Source organism: Nyctereutes procyonoides, unplaced genomic scaffold, assembly GCF_905146905.1.
Source record: "Nyctereutes procyonoides isolate TBG_1078 unplaced genomic scaffold, NYPRO_anot_genome, whole genome shotgun sequence".
Lineage (NCBI taxonomy): Eukaryota > Metazoa > Chordata > Mammalia > Carnivora > Canidae > Nyctereutes > Nyctereutes procyonoides.
This window is the reverse complement of record NW_026575132.1, coordinates 1287983-1302312: the sequence shown is the minus strand read 5'-3', so window position 1 is coordinate 1302312 and position 14330 is coordinate 1287983. Positions and strand designations below refer to the sequence as shown.

Here is a 14330-nt window from a genome sequence, read left to right as displayed (position 1 = left end):
TTTAATTTTTTATTTATTTATGATAGTCACACAGAGAGAGAGAGAGACAGAGGCAGAGACACAGGCAGAGGGAGAAGCAGGCTCCATGCAGGGAGCCCGACGTGGGATTCGATCCCGGGTCTCCAGGATCGCGCCCTGGGCCAAAGGCAGGCACTAAACCGCTGCGCCATCCAGGGATCCCCTGAAGTCACCTATATTTCTACTATGTACTTCCAAGGGTATTTCTAGTGTAATACGATACAAAGAGGGACTTTGACCCTCTCTATGTGTTACCAGGAGAATTAAAAATTGGTTAATAGCACTGATGGGGAGACGCAAGGCCTCAAGGAACAGAAAAGATACTCTAAGGCATAGAAATGACATGCCTGGATTTCTGCTAGCTACAGATGACCTTAAGGAAGCATCATATGTCCAAGCAAAGCTCACCAGCCCTATCAAGTATTTGATATATGACTTTCCAATCCAATCTTCCCATTAACAGAGAATTATATTTCTCAACCAAAAATTAGATAAGAATATTCTTTTTTCTCAAAGCTGGAAATGCATTTTTGTTGTTTATCCATACTGTTCCCCAACAGTGCCATATTCTCTAGTACTCTAGGCCTTTGTACGTTATTTCATCTGACCTCAATGCCATTGTTCACTTACCAAGATCCCACTCATACTGAAGGATATTAAATGACACCACTCCCAAGAAAGCTTTTTTGATCAAAATCAACCCTCCCCAGTTAAAACCACACCCCTCCATACTCATTTGCAACCTATTAAAAAAGTTATTTCATTTTTTTTATATCATGACCAGTTGCTAACATACTTAGATCACTTGTTAGTTTCTACACTCCTGGAATTCAGATTGCTCATTTATCTTTGCATATCCCACAAAGTCCATATGTATTTCCTCCGCATAAGTTGTAAAGGAGAAGTTAAATCATTGCTATATGAGCACAATACAGAGAGATGGAATAAACTAGAATATCCTCCTCATTGTCACAGTCCTATTTAGGGTAAACTTGGAATCCAAAGAATCTGAGTGAAGCCTGAGCTACCCCTTTTGGATAGCTAGTGTGGCGACTCAAATCTTCAAGTTGGGCCCAGTAAAGAAACAATTGTTTCTTGCCCTTAAAAACAGTAGATTCAAATTAAAAACAAAAACAAAACAAAAAAAAAAAACAACAGTAGGTTCCACTTTTCTGAAAAGAATAAGAAAAAAACACAGCTAATAGAGACATCCTTTCTTCAATGTGAGTTTAGATTGTGTTGTCTTAGACAAAACGTAATGCTTGCATTGGTGAAGTCTGATTACTTCTAGGTTACCAGCAAGGGAAACTGATTGCAGTTCTCATGGTGGGGAGATGAAACTGGTAATAAAACATCCTATTTCACCCTCATTCAGGGGCCTGGAGTCTGTCCCTTTCCTCGAGAGCTGACCAAACCAGCATCAGTGCCCTCAAAGAACACCTTGTCAAAGCCTGAGGACCTCAAGTTTCAGGAATGGAAAAGGCTTCCTTGGACAGTGCCTTCTCTTCCTCCTATGGAAGGAATTTTCCCAGAGGATGAACCCCTAAGTGAGGAGTTGGGGGAGTAGAGGGAGGAAAGAACAGGAAGATGGATCTACAGAAGACATCTTTCCTTTAAAGCCCAAGTTGGGAATGGCTTTTTCTAAGATGGGACAAGGGAATACCTCGGATAGAAACCCAGTCAGTGTTTCTTTCACACTGCCCTCTATTCTGGGATCTGACACTCCCATGGGAAAAAAAACCAATAACACCACCACCACCGAAAAACCATTTCACTGAGGCTCTATTTATTTCATCAAGTAGGGAATGGCAAGCCAAGGGATCACGCAGAGACAGAGCTGGAGGGGACTCTGCCCTCAAGCAGATTACTAGAGCTGGTCATACCTGGTTAATGGCAATGAGGAGGAGACCTACTGTCTACAGAAACAAAGAACAAGATGAAACATAGAGATGGTCATGCTGGATTCCCAGACGATATCCATGTTAGTAGAAAATATCCTAAAAAAACAAATAGGAGGGGGGCCTTATCATTCTCTGGTGATGAGTAATAGGGATTCTGATATGAAATCTCCCTTTGGACTTTCATAGTTGGGGACTCAAAGTGGATGAGTAGAGATTTAGGGTTCCATAAATGGACTCTTTGCTGAAATAAATCATTTACAGAGGGAAAGAAGGCATATGTGGAGGCCATATTGAAGACAGCATTAAAGGCTATCTGAGCTCCTTTTCCCAGCTGGTGAAGGCTAGGGTGTTGCTCCCCCACTGAGTCAGATTTGTCAGAGGATATCACTGGCTTTCAGAAGCCCCTTTCGGGAAGAAGTTCAACCCAAAGCCAAGCAGGAATCCAAACTCACTATTAATCTGAAGGGGCCAGGCAATGAGAAATCTGGTGATGAGACACATGATAAAAAATTTGAAGTACCAGATGGTAAGTAAGGTCATGTAAGCCAAAGCATATACTTTGTTTGTTTGTTTGCTTTTAGTGAGTCAGGGGCATTGGCATTAAGATAGGGAGAGAATTCTTTATGGTACTGACTTAGCCTAAAAAATGCTTGCCTAAGGAATTTGGATTTTGTTCTATTAGCACTAGAGAGTCATTGAAATTGTTGTGTTTTCTTTAGCAAGGCAATGAATGAGGAAAATAGTTTTGGGGGGAATTATTCTGGAAACAATATACAGAATGGATTGGAGGATAGAAAAGACAGGTTGAAATTGCATGAGATGAAAATGTACTGAACTAAAGAGTAACAATAAGGCTAGAAAGAAATGGATATCTGTGTGAGAAAATACAAATGAAGAATTAACAGGACTTGGTATCTGACCGAATATAAAGGATAGAGAAAAAGAAGTTTCAAAAATGACTCAGGTTTCAAATTTAAGTAAAAGAAAACTATTGGCACCAATCAGAAGTCAGACTAATTACCCTTTCTTGGTTCTCCCCTTCAAATTTTGCCTAAGCATATTTTGGTGAAAACAGCTCATCTTATGAAAGTTGATAGGCTAAAAATATTTGAATCAGGTAATTTGAGAAGAGAAAGAAAGAATCCAACTGTTTCCTAATTACAAAGTTCTTCTAATGATATAGAAGAGATAATACAAGCAGAACCTAACAAATATATAATAAATTCAAGCCAGTCTTCTTTAAATATTGTTCCACATGTGTTTAATATGGTTGGGGATAAACGGATATTTTATTAATGAAAGCCATATACTTCTTTATGTTCAAAAGATTTGACTTATTACATGACCTGAATGTAACACAGTATTTTCACTTTTCAGTTTTTCTATCACTGCTGTCACTAATATCAATCAAATTCTATTTTGCTGAACCCACTGGAATTTGCTTCATTTGGAAAAGAATACTGCCTCAGTTTCAATTAGTTTTCAACTACAGAATCATAATTATCTGACCCAGCAGATAGCCAAAACTGTTCTATTTAATTTTTTTTTTATATATGAGACTTGGAAAGTGAAATGTATTCTGTGCAAGAAAACTTTTACAGAAATAAGAGGAAGTCACCTTCATTTAGAGATTAACTCCTCTAGCCCAAAGTGAAAACTAAAACAATTTGGCCAAAAGATCCAACATATGTATAATTCTCTCTCTGTTCCTCTGTTTTTCTCTTTTTTCGGTTTTATTTTGCAGTTTTTTGATATAGGAAACTTCATGGGTACCCTGTAAATGCTCAAAATGTAGGTAATAAGACAGATCACTTGTTTCCAGTAAATAGCATCATGCCTCGTCATACCTGGTGTCATAATTTTATTCTATTTATTTTTTAAAGATTTATTTATTTGAGAGAGAATGCGTACCGGGGGAGGGGCAAAGGAGAGATTCTTCAGCAGACTCCGTGCTAAGGCCGGAGCCCTACACGGAGGCTCAATCCCACCAGCCTGAGATCACAACCTGAGCCGAAACCAAGAGCTGGATGCTTAATTGGTGGAACCACTCAGGTGCCCCCGGGGTCGTAATTTTAGCTGGTCAAGACTTCAGGAAACCAGCAGCGGATCTCATGCTTGGTACTCAACCTAAATTGCAGTACCCAATAGGGCATTCATGTGTTGCGAGATACTCACTGGAGATTGTTTGATATTTCTACTCAAATACCAGAGGAGCAGAACCACCACCTTCCAGCCTGGTGGGCAGCTCCCCATCACCATGCCCCCGGTTCACTCCAGTGTGTCCATGTCTTCCTAGAGCCTGGAGGACCAGGACAGACAACGTCAGGCTAGTCACCTTCTAAACCAGCTCTGAGTTTAAAAGAATTCCTTTTGTGGGAAATCCCATGGGACTCCATGATGGAAGCAGTTCATTGGTCTTTTTCAGAGAACATTGTTATGGAATCATTTGAAACTGTTTCGCTATTAGTGATGTCATTAGTCACTAGCTGGGCTGAAGGGATAGCTTTTGCTGTTGTTGTTCTGCAGTGACATGTTTTATTTACATGGATAATATTAATGTCTTCTCCGTGTTCCTAAAAAACAAAACAAAACAACAAAACAAAAAAACCAGTTATATTTCAATGAATCTTTTAGTCTGTTTTATTAAGAAGTTTATAAAATGCAGAAATCAAGACACTTTCTTTGGAAAATAATGTCCCGGTATTATTTTTCTAGGACTGCTGTAACAAAGTACCACGAACCCAGTGGCTTAAAAAACAGAACTTAATTTTCTTACAATTCTAGAGTCTAGAAGTCCAAAATCGAGATGGTTCCTTCTGAGGGCTGTGAGGGAAGGACCCGTTCCAACCTCTCTCATCGTCTTATCCATGGCCATCTTCTTCCTGTGTCTTCACTTCATCTGCCCTCTGTATGTGCTGCGGCCTAAATTTCCTCTTTCTGTAAGGGCACCGATCATATTAGATTAGGGCCCATCCATACGACCTCATTTTAATTTAATTAGCTCTTTCAAGACCTTGTCTCCAAATACGGTTACATTCTGAAGTACCGGGGAGTTAAAACTTCAACATATGACCTCTTAGGGGGATATAACTCACCCTGTAATGTCTGGAAACAAAGTTTTGAGTCAATGCAGCACATTGGCTTTCTGGGAAAGTGAGTCCCAAGTACGTGGCACTCCCAAACCATGCCAGCACCCTGCTGGACATGCACCCACGGCGTCCTTTCTTCCTCTTCTTTTGCTTTAGCTCCAGCTTGGTGGCATCTGCTCCTCAGAAGGCGGTAGGGAGAAGGCTCACTGTGGCCACCAGCCTGCAAGGGCTCCAGAGTCTTGGTCCAGGGTTGTGGGTCTGTTCCCCCTGCTGCCAGTCTTTGGGGTGTCTCGGCCCCTCGTCACCTGGGATCCTGAAGCAGCTCTGCCTGTACTCAAAATTTCAGAGTCTTCCTGACTAACTCACTCCACTCCAGCCTCCAACTCCTCACTGCACAGAGGACCTCACATCAGGCCAAGAGGAGAGACGTGACTCTGCCCTGTCCAGCCTTCTCCTCCCTCTACCTCAGCCCATCTGTCCTACAAAACGTCCTCTCTCCCCTCACAGTTTCAGGACAAGGATTTTAATCCTGAAGAGTGGGAACGAGCAACCTGTGGTAGATGAGTGTACATGCGCCTGGGGAGAGTGGGCAGGTGGCTGGGTTGGTAGTGACACAGTGTGCCGGTGGGGAGGACCTACCTCGTGTGTTTGCATGTACAGAAGGTGTTGGTTATTTTAGCAGAGGATTTGATTTTTCCTCCTGGCTGTCTGAACGATCAGCCCGTGGCCTTCTACACATATGGTGAGATAGAATCATGCAACCTTAAGTCAAGAGTTTAAGAAACATTCGAGATACTTTTACCAGTGTCTTTGTGGTTTAAGTGAAAAAACTGGGGCACAAAGATGTCATATCCAAGATGATATAATAGTTCATTAAATGTTGTTAGTTTGAGAGCAACATACATGTAATGATCCGATTGTACGAATTACAACTGTGTAAAGAGTTTCCTATGAAAGCGCTCTGGAATATATACCCTGTCTGTGACATCCCCCTGCAACATCCCACCACCTAAGGCACATGAATCCCCACTCCTCTTTCCACAGTTGGTTAAACTGGTGTGTACACAAGACCCAGGCTAAGCCGGTTAGAACCTCCTCCCTGGCAACTGGGAATTGGACTTGGAGGTAGAGGGCCGCAATCCGTGTGCCTCCGTGACAAGGTCACGTTCTCCACTGTCTAGTACCAGCCAGGAACAGGGCCAGTGGCAACCTTTGTCCAGACCACTACCCACCTCTGAGGTCAGGAGCCACCTTCTGTGGTGGACAGATGTCCTGTTCTGTCAGAAAGGCCAATTATCAACATGGGAAGCTGAGAGGGAGGTCCTCAAATTCCGGAGTCTGGGGGGCCCCTTCTGCTGGAAGGGCCAGGGGATGTGATGGGCTCGCTGCCATCAGCGGAAGGGCTTCAACAGGTCGCAAGGCAACTAAGCCCAGATCATCGTGGCTCCCTGGCACGGAGGACCATGGCAAGCAGGGCCTTACTCTCATAGTGGCCCCATGGGCTTCCCCACGTGGCTCCCAACCCCGGTGTTGGTAGGCCTTACTCTCATAGTGGCCCCATGGGCTTCCCCACGTGGCTCCCAACCCCGGTGTTGGTACCCAGAGCCTCCCTAGACCAACTCTGCCTCCCTCCACGTGGCTCCCCTAACATCCTGGCTCTACTGATCTCACCAGACCTCACCTCCTTCTCCCTGCGGAGGGGGTAATTACCATCAGAGTTTTCTTTCACCCTCATCCCAGTGTATCATTATTATTACAACACAAATTTTATGCCCTACATCCTTGAAGGCCTTTCCTTTCACTTCTCACAATCCTTTTCTCTCCTCTATAAAAACCCACCTCATTCAGATCAAAAGCCTTGGCTTCTATGCATGTCTGGGGCCGGCAATATCTGGGAAATCTCTGTAAGTTCCCCTTAATTTGGCTGTGAACCTAAATTTGGCTCTTTTTTTAAAAAAAAAAAGTTTGGCTTCCAGAACTATTGTTTCTGATAGACTCTTACAAAAGAGCCTCCTTTTTAAATAGAAAAACAGAAAAAGCAAGCAAGCTTTGACTGTTTATCTTTGCCCACTGGCTGGAAGTTCCCTAATTCCCTTTTAGTCTATGCGGACGGCTCCGGGGGCGCAGGAGTGCACAGCAGGGACATACGTGCAAGTTAGTAGCTCAAGAAACCACCTGGCCAAGCGGGTACGCTCACTGTCGCTGGCAGTCCTTGCCCCCCGGTGAACTGGGAGCAAGTGACGCCAGTTGGCAGGGACAATAGCGGGGATGAACCGAGAAGACTGGGGGACAGGTGTTGGGGTTCCCGGTTTAGGCCCAACTAGAGGCCTGTCGCCCTCCTGCCCTTAAACACCAGCGCGCTTCTGACCTGGCTTCTGCTTGCCCTTCAGGTGGCCCAAGGGTGCTCACCTGTCCTGCAGCCAGGACGGCGCTGACGAATACAGTTCTGCAGTTGCAAAGCTAATCGACATTTTCCCAACTGTCCTGGAAAAGCTCTATAGAGATTAATAGGTGGTTCCATGGCCCAGAACTTCTAGCACGAAAACCTGTGCCATGTGCTGCGACTGTGCCAACCCTCCTGCCGAGGACATGGGGTGCGGTGGCCGCGGGCAGCCTCCGGCGTTGGCGTCCGTCAGGACAGAGAGGACAGGAGGACACCCAGCTTCCACATGGCCCTGCATTGCTGGCCAGGCTTGCCTTCCCAGGATGAGGGCTGGCCCTGAGCCCCGGGCCACAAGGCCGCAGGAGGCCCCTGGTAGCGCAGGCCTGGGCCTGGGCCTGGGCAGCGCCTTGGGGAGGAGAGGGGGGGTCCTTTCCCATCGTTTTCATGACAGACACATGGAGGGAAAGGCCAAGTGGGAAGCACTTAGCTCCTGTGCTACAGCAAGAGAAGAGAACGCTTGCCTGATTCCCAACTTCCCAGGCTCCGGTTCTTTCCGAAGCTGCACTGCCTTCCTGTCTGTGATTCCCTGAAATATCCTCGTACCCTTCCAGAAAACCCCCTCCCGTGCGCTTATGCTGACCTGAATGGGCCCTGGTGCAGAGACTGCCCAACCCCTGGGCCACCCAGCTGTCTTCCCCCCCCCCCCCCGCCGTGTACATTTTCAAGCAGCAAGAGGTATTTCAGCTTCTTGAATTTGCTTTTCAATGTGAACAGAGATTAAGACCTTGTTTTACCAAATGCCATTTTATTTTAGTCGTAGGCCTGGATGTGCGAGCCAAGTCATCGATCGATGCCTAAGATATGAGATGATAGATTCAGGAGTTCTCATTTTTAATAATACTGAGGCCATCAGATCATTTTCTTATAAATTTCCACTGTTTGTGGGGTGGCCTGGTGCCAGAAATCTCCTGCCATATGTAAGATTCAGGTTGAACTCTGATGAATAAATAGCTGGAAATGAAATGCCATCTTTGTCCAAAATAGCTTCAGACAGCTTCGTTGTAGCCTTCTGGAGGATTAAAGCTAGAAGAGATCAATGAGGTAGGGCTTCTTAACCTGGAGTCCATTATGCATTGGGTGAGGCTGAGTCCACTGAAATCTGTGCAAAAGGCCTGTGTACAAGGACGGGGTCAATATACTTCAGATTATCAAAGGGCACGTGCTGGGGAAGCCCGTGAAAGCCCACCCCCTCTTTATACAGACGATGAGGAATTCCAGCATCGCAAAGATGTGACTCAGGGAGCCACATATAAAGGCAATGGCAGGGACACCCAGGGGGCTCAGAAGTTGGGCATCTGCCTTTGGCCCAGGCCGTGACCCCAAGTCCTGGGATTGGGTCCCACGTCGGGCTCCCTGGAGGGAGCCTGCTTCTCCCTCTACCTGTGTCTCTGCCTCTCTCTTTCTGTGACTCATGAATAAATAAGTAAAATCTTAAAAAAAATTAAAAAAGAAATATTAAAAAAATAATAAAGACAATGGCAGAGCCAAGGACTAGAATCTTGGTGTCCTGAACCGTAGTCAATATTCTTTTGCTGCATCACAGCAACTCCTAAATATTCAAATAAAAAAGTCCCTTTATTACGTTTTCAAAAAGTCCCTTCATTTTTTAAAGTAGGATTGTAACAAAAAACTAAAGCATGTTCTTTAATGGGAAGAAAAATTGCAGACTCCAAGAATTCTTTTTCCTTAGTAACTATTAGCAATAGCTTAAACACTGTAAAACAACCTCATGGATTATCAGGATATCACAGAATCACGTAAGGTTTCCAGCACCTTTGCTTTAGAGCACCTTTATGTTTTTTAATATTCCATAATCTCACCATAATCCTGGAATTTCGAGAGCACCTCTTAGGGTTTACATTTTACAAATGAGAAAACTGAAGGTCAAAAAGCTTTAATGACTTGTTTAAAAGTCTCATCACCTGAAGATAAAGCCAGTTATAAAAGGAGCCAGTCCTTCGATCTGTAGCACTTGGCTTTGAACTGCCAAAGTGTACTTCTCTGGATAAGGGAAATGTAGCCTTTTTTTTTTAAGGTATTTATTTTAATTAATTAATTAATTTATTTATTTTTTATTTGAGAGTAAGAAAACACAAGTGGGGCAGGGTGGGGGGAGCAGAGAGAGAAGGAGATTCCCTGCTGAGCAGGGAGCCTGATAACAGGGCTCGATCCCAGGGTTGATGACCTGAGTCGAAGGCAGACACTTAACTGAGCCACCCAGGAACCCCAATAATGTAGCTTTAGATACGAGATATAAAGGGACTTGGTGGTAGGAAGTCAAACAAATGGTAGACGCACCAGGACTCAGGTTCATGTTTCCTGAATTGTTTCCAACCACCGATAGTAAGAAGTTTTTTGTTCGGGGAAGTAAGACGAGTCTTCCCTGGTGGAGAAGCAAAGTGGTGCAGGGGAAAGAGCACTAGACCGGGGAGGGTGTCGCCCTGGCTCTGTCACTTGGGGGCTGTGAGACCTTTAACAAGTCACTCAACAGGTGGGCCTAGGTTCATTTTGAGAACAGGGCACCTGATCTCAACACTGTACATCCTCCAACGGGAAGAGTTCCCTAGATGCTTCCATCTGTGCATGGGTACCACCATCCACGAGGTAACGCTCACCATATCAGAATTCTGGTGCCCAACCCATAGTCAGACAAATATGAAATGGACATCCCATGAGAGATTTTGAGAGAATCAAGTGAATTGTAAAAGCTGCTTTTATTAAGTTAAAAACAGCGAATTTCAAAAAGGCTAATTTCCTTAACTCAGAGGTTTTTTAAAAGTTAATTACCTTGTAGACTACTAAAATTTGGATTTTTATAGCTCTTTACTCTCGATTCTCATTTTCTTTGAGTTTGGGCAGGCCCATCTTTCCAAACTGCCAGGATGTGGTTGGGGACATATTCCTTTTTAGCTCTATTAGGTACACTTCCACTCCCTTTGGTGGCAGAAGCCAAGAGCAGATGTGTCAGATTCCCTTTCATGGAATTAAAGTCACCAGGGTTCATCATTTCTGTGAGATCAGGGACAGTGTGTTTAGGCTGAACTACAGCTATTAGAGTGTTCTAATCCTACCTCCAAGCTACCTTTAGCATGAGGAAAACAAGGACATTCGAGAGGTTAAAACATATTTCAGATCTGTAAAAAAATATATTCATTGGTGAAGTATTACCGTCTTCTTCTAAACATCCCTTTTGATATTTGCTACCTGGTTTTGAGGCCTTAAAAACTGTAAATAAGCAGTTGATAAAATAAAAGTAGTGTTTTAAAACAAATACAAGATTATTATAAATAGCCAGATGATTGTGATGGTGGCCTGGCATCATGGGTTGATTAAGATTCATCAGTATTTTACTGTTAAAATGTTATTTTGCTGAATGAAACACATAGAAAAAAGAAAACAAATGTTTTCTTGTACACAAATCTGTTCCGCTCTAAAGTTTGGGGTTCCCAATGAGTTGTTCCAGATTTCTACTTCAGCCTTTTGAGATGGAGACTCTGGGCGAGAGCTGGGGATAGAAGCTTTCGGGTCCCAGGGGCACTGCACTCTGGGTGCACAGGACGCTTGGCTGTGGCAAACAGCTTGAAGCAAATCTAAGTCTCTGTGACGAGGGAAGGACGCGGCGTTTATCAAGGAACCGGCGATCCTGCCATCTGAGTAAATGCCTGTATCTGGCCAGCTGGTAACCTTCATACTCTGTTTAAGTAGCATGTTGCGTTTTACTTGGATTGCATTATAAAGAGTTGCATCCATTAATCCCCCCAGTTAGCCTGCTTGGTGGCACTGAGAGGTCAACAGTGACCAGCTTCTCAAGAGTCAAATTCAAACCGTTCTCAGCGACGGGACTCCTGTCCAATCTGCCACGACGGCTGACCTCTACCCAGTGGCCCCTAGGACAGTATCCTCTTAGTTCTGCTGTTGGCTCGGGGTTCTCTTTGGTGGCTCTGGTCATTCCAGCGGCTCCATATGCACCAAGAGTTCCTGCGATTATCTTTCACTATCTTCTATGTTCCTTCTCTCATCCACTCTCATGGCTGCAACCAGAATTTGTGAGACCCCAGTAACTCCCAAATCTATGACGCCAGTCTTGACCTGAGCTCTAGAGTATTCAGTGTCTCGGCTTTTGTTTCCAGGCAAATCCTAGATAGCTCCACTAAGACCAAGTGAGAGCTTCAAATTCACGTCAAACAGAGCTCACCGTGGAAGCAGCTGCCACCACGGCCCACAGTGACATCCGTGTTTTGGTCCTCATGCCCTTGAGTGACAGTAGAGAACGGGTGTGGGTTGTGGGCACAGTCTATAGTTCTTACTCCTTGCATTTGTTCAGAATAACACTGTTTAGGTCATAAATGTTTGGAATAAGAATTATACCTTAATTTATTCTTATGTGTTCTTATGTCCTTAGATGTGCCTAAAAAATGTCAATGATGGTCATTTTTGTTGTACTTAGAAAACCCTTGAGGTTTTTTTTTTTTTACCTTTGAGTTTTTAAAGAATGTTTTAACAAAACATGCTTTCTCTATCTCAGAAAAAGACCTTTGATTTAAGAAATAAAGTACAATACTTACATATTGGATCTTGAATTTATCTTAAGCCATCAGTGCCCATGCTGCTTCTTTCCCAACCCTTCCATAATTGTTTCATTAGAGCTCTCACATTGGCTCACATAGAGGAGCTGGAGGCAACCTGCATTTTTTAAATGTACAGTCTAATTTTCCTTCCTTGTTAAGGACAGAAACCCAAGCAGAAGCAATTATTACCTGTAAACAGATTCCTTCTCTAGGTATCAATGAGTTCCTACATCTCTTGGAGCAGTTTTTTCTTTCATAAAACAAGGAAAATAATTCCAAATTTGCAGGGTGTGAAAAGGATTAATTAGGTCACAACTGTAATGATAAAAAAGGATTAATTAGGTCACAACTGCAAGCTTTAAGTGCTATTTCTAGAATTTTTTTCACTCAGTTCGGCAAAGAATACACTAGATTTCACAATTGTAAAATTAGCTTTTTCTTTGTAATTAATAATTTGTGGGTGACATTTGGAGATATAAATGAAGTCAAATGAACGCTGGTTCTAAATCTGTTTCTTTCACTGAATCCCCTGTTTCTTCTTCCTTTCAACAACATACCAAAAATACACCTTAATCTTCCATCATGGTGTTAAGGTTTATTTGTGGATTATCAGTTTTCTCTAACAAGCTTTGCTCTTGGTGGAGTCTTCTAGGAAAACAACTTCAAATTCTCAAGAATCCTTAACCTCAGCTTGGACTTTCTGCACTACCTTTGTTTATATTTATCGCTTGCATGGCAGTCCTACTCACATATATCAACAATTCCAAAACAGAACGTGTGTGGAAGAAAATGTCATCGAACACCAAACTCTTTCCTAAATTCTTTTTTGGAAAAGTGACACTACTATTCCCTCCTTTTCCCAGGGTCATGGATATTTTTCATCTACTTGGTCAGTAAGTTCCTTTAGCAGGAGCCAGACATTTAGTTTGGTCTGTTAACAGGTCCTGCCACTTTATCATCAATGGTCTCGATCGCTATCTTGCTCTCCTGGATAGTAAGTGCCCCACAAAGGCAGGGACAATGTCTTAAGATCTTTGTGTTCCTAGCTCCTAACATTGTGCCTGGTTACTTGTAGGCACATGGCTTAACAAATGTTTGCTAAGAATGAATTATTGTGTGACTGGGCGGCCTTCGTTCTTGTTCACTTCGGTCCTTATTCTCATTGCTCACTTTGGCCACCTGAGTGTCAGACACCTGCAACAGTACCTGTCACTCCTTCCATACCTCAGAGCCAGAATCAGCCCCTTGGGGGCTCCTTGGAACGTCTTACTTTTTAAGGATCCCATTTGTTTTTCTTTTTGTGTTCCAAACATTTTTTCGGACTATTTAACTACCCTCCTGAAAAGCTTCTAGTTAACTTTTCAAATTAAGTGAGAATGTCATGAGTTTCAAAAGATTTCATTTAATGGGCATTCTCTTTTCTAGATGTTTCATCTCTAATTAAATCTAATTAAATTTTTGCTTGAATTCTTTGCTCTAGTCCCTTACATTTCCTAATGGTACCTGAACGTGATTTTCCCACTACCTGATCTGGGCCTGTCCCAAGGCAGTGCAACATCCTTTTACTTCTCTGCTTAAATACTTGCCTTCAGAATGGCTTGATATTCACTTCCAGGAAGCTTCTGCTGGAATCTAGACACCACTAACAACTAAAGAGCTGATCAATACTCATAGCCTAGTTGTTTGTGTGTTTAGTGAAGTTTCATCCGCATTTTAAAGTGTTTATTGTGCTAGAAAGCAAAAGGCTTACAACAGCACAGGCCAGCCACTTGGTTCAAAGGAAATGTGGCAGGATGGGGGCACTTTGCCATCAGACAGACTGGCCCAGGTTACTATTTCCTAGCAGCGTGATCTGCAAAATGGGTCAACAATAACCTCCTGGACTTGCAGAGGATTAAATGTAGGGCAGTTGGTCCAATGCTGGGAAATGGTAAATTTGCTACATGGCAGTAACACAACTGTTAGATTAAATAAGCCTGTTTTAGATCATTTGCTTTACAAAGCAGAACTAGTTGTTTTTTAATAAGGGGACATAGGAGAAAGTGATTTATTTCTCCTGTTTAAGGTCTTGGGAAATAAGATCTTTCTACTCACCTTTAAATATTACAACATTAATTTTTTATTCTCAGAATAAATTAGGTAACCTCAAATCTATCTCACCTTGAAATTCTAATTTTTAAAATAACTGCAAAATGCTTTTTTAATACTAACAGTTGAAATTAGGTAACCTCAAATCTATCTCACCTTGAAATGCTAATTTTTAAAATAAGTGCAAAATGCCTTTTTAATAGTAACAGCTGGAGTTAAGTAC

The 14330-nt window shown here is 43.0% G+C and overlaps 1 long non-coding RNA gene across 1 annotated transcript; it reads right to left on the bottom strand.

Annotated features, from left to right (window-relative positions):
- Window positions 1–3764: 3764 nt before the first annotated feature.
- On the bottom strand, window positions 3765–12541 carry LOC129522991 (uncharacterized). The gene is made up of 3 exons (XR_008667028.1): window positions 12209–12541; window positions 4696–4856; window positions 3765–4492 (listed from the first exon to the last, which is right to left on the bottom strand). It is a non-coding gene; the product is annotated as an uncharacterized LOC129522991 (long non-coding RNA).
- Window positions 12542–14330: the final 1789 nt, after the last annotated feature.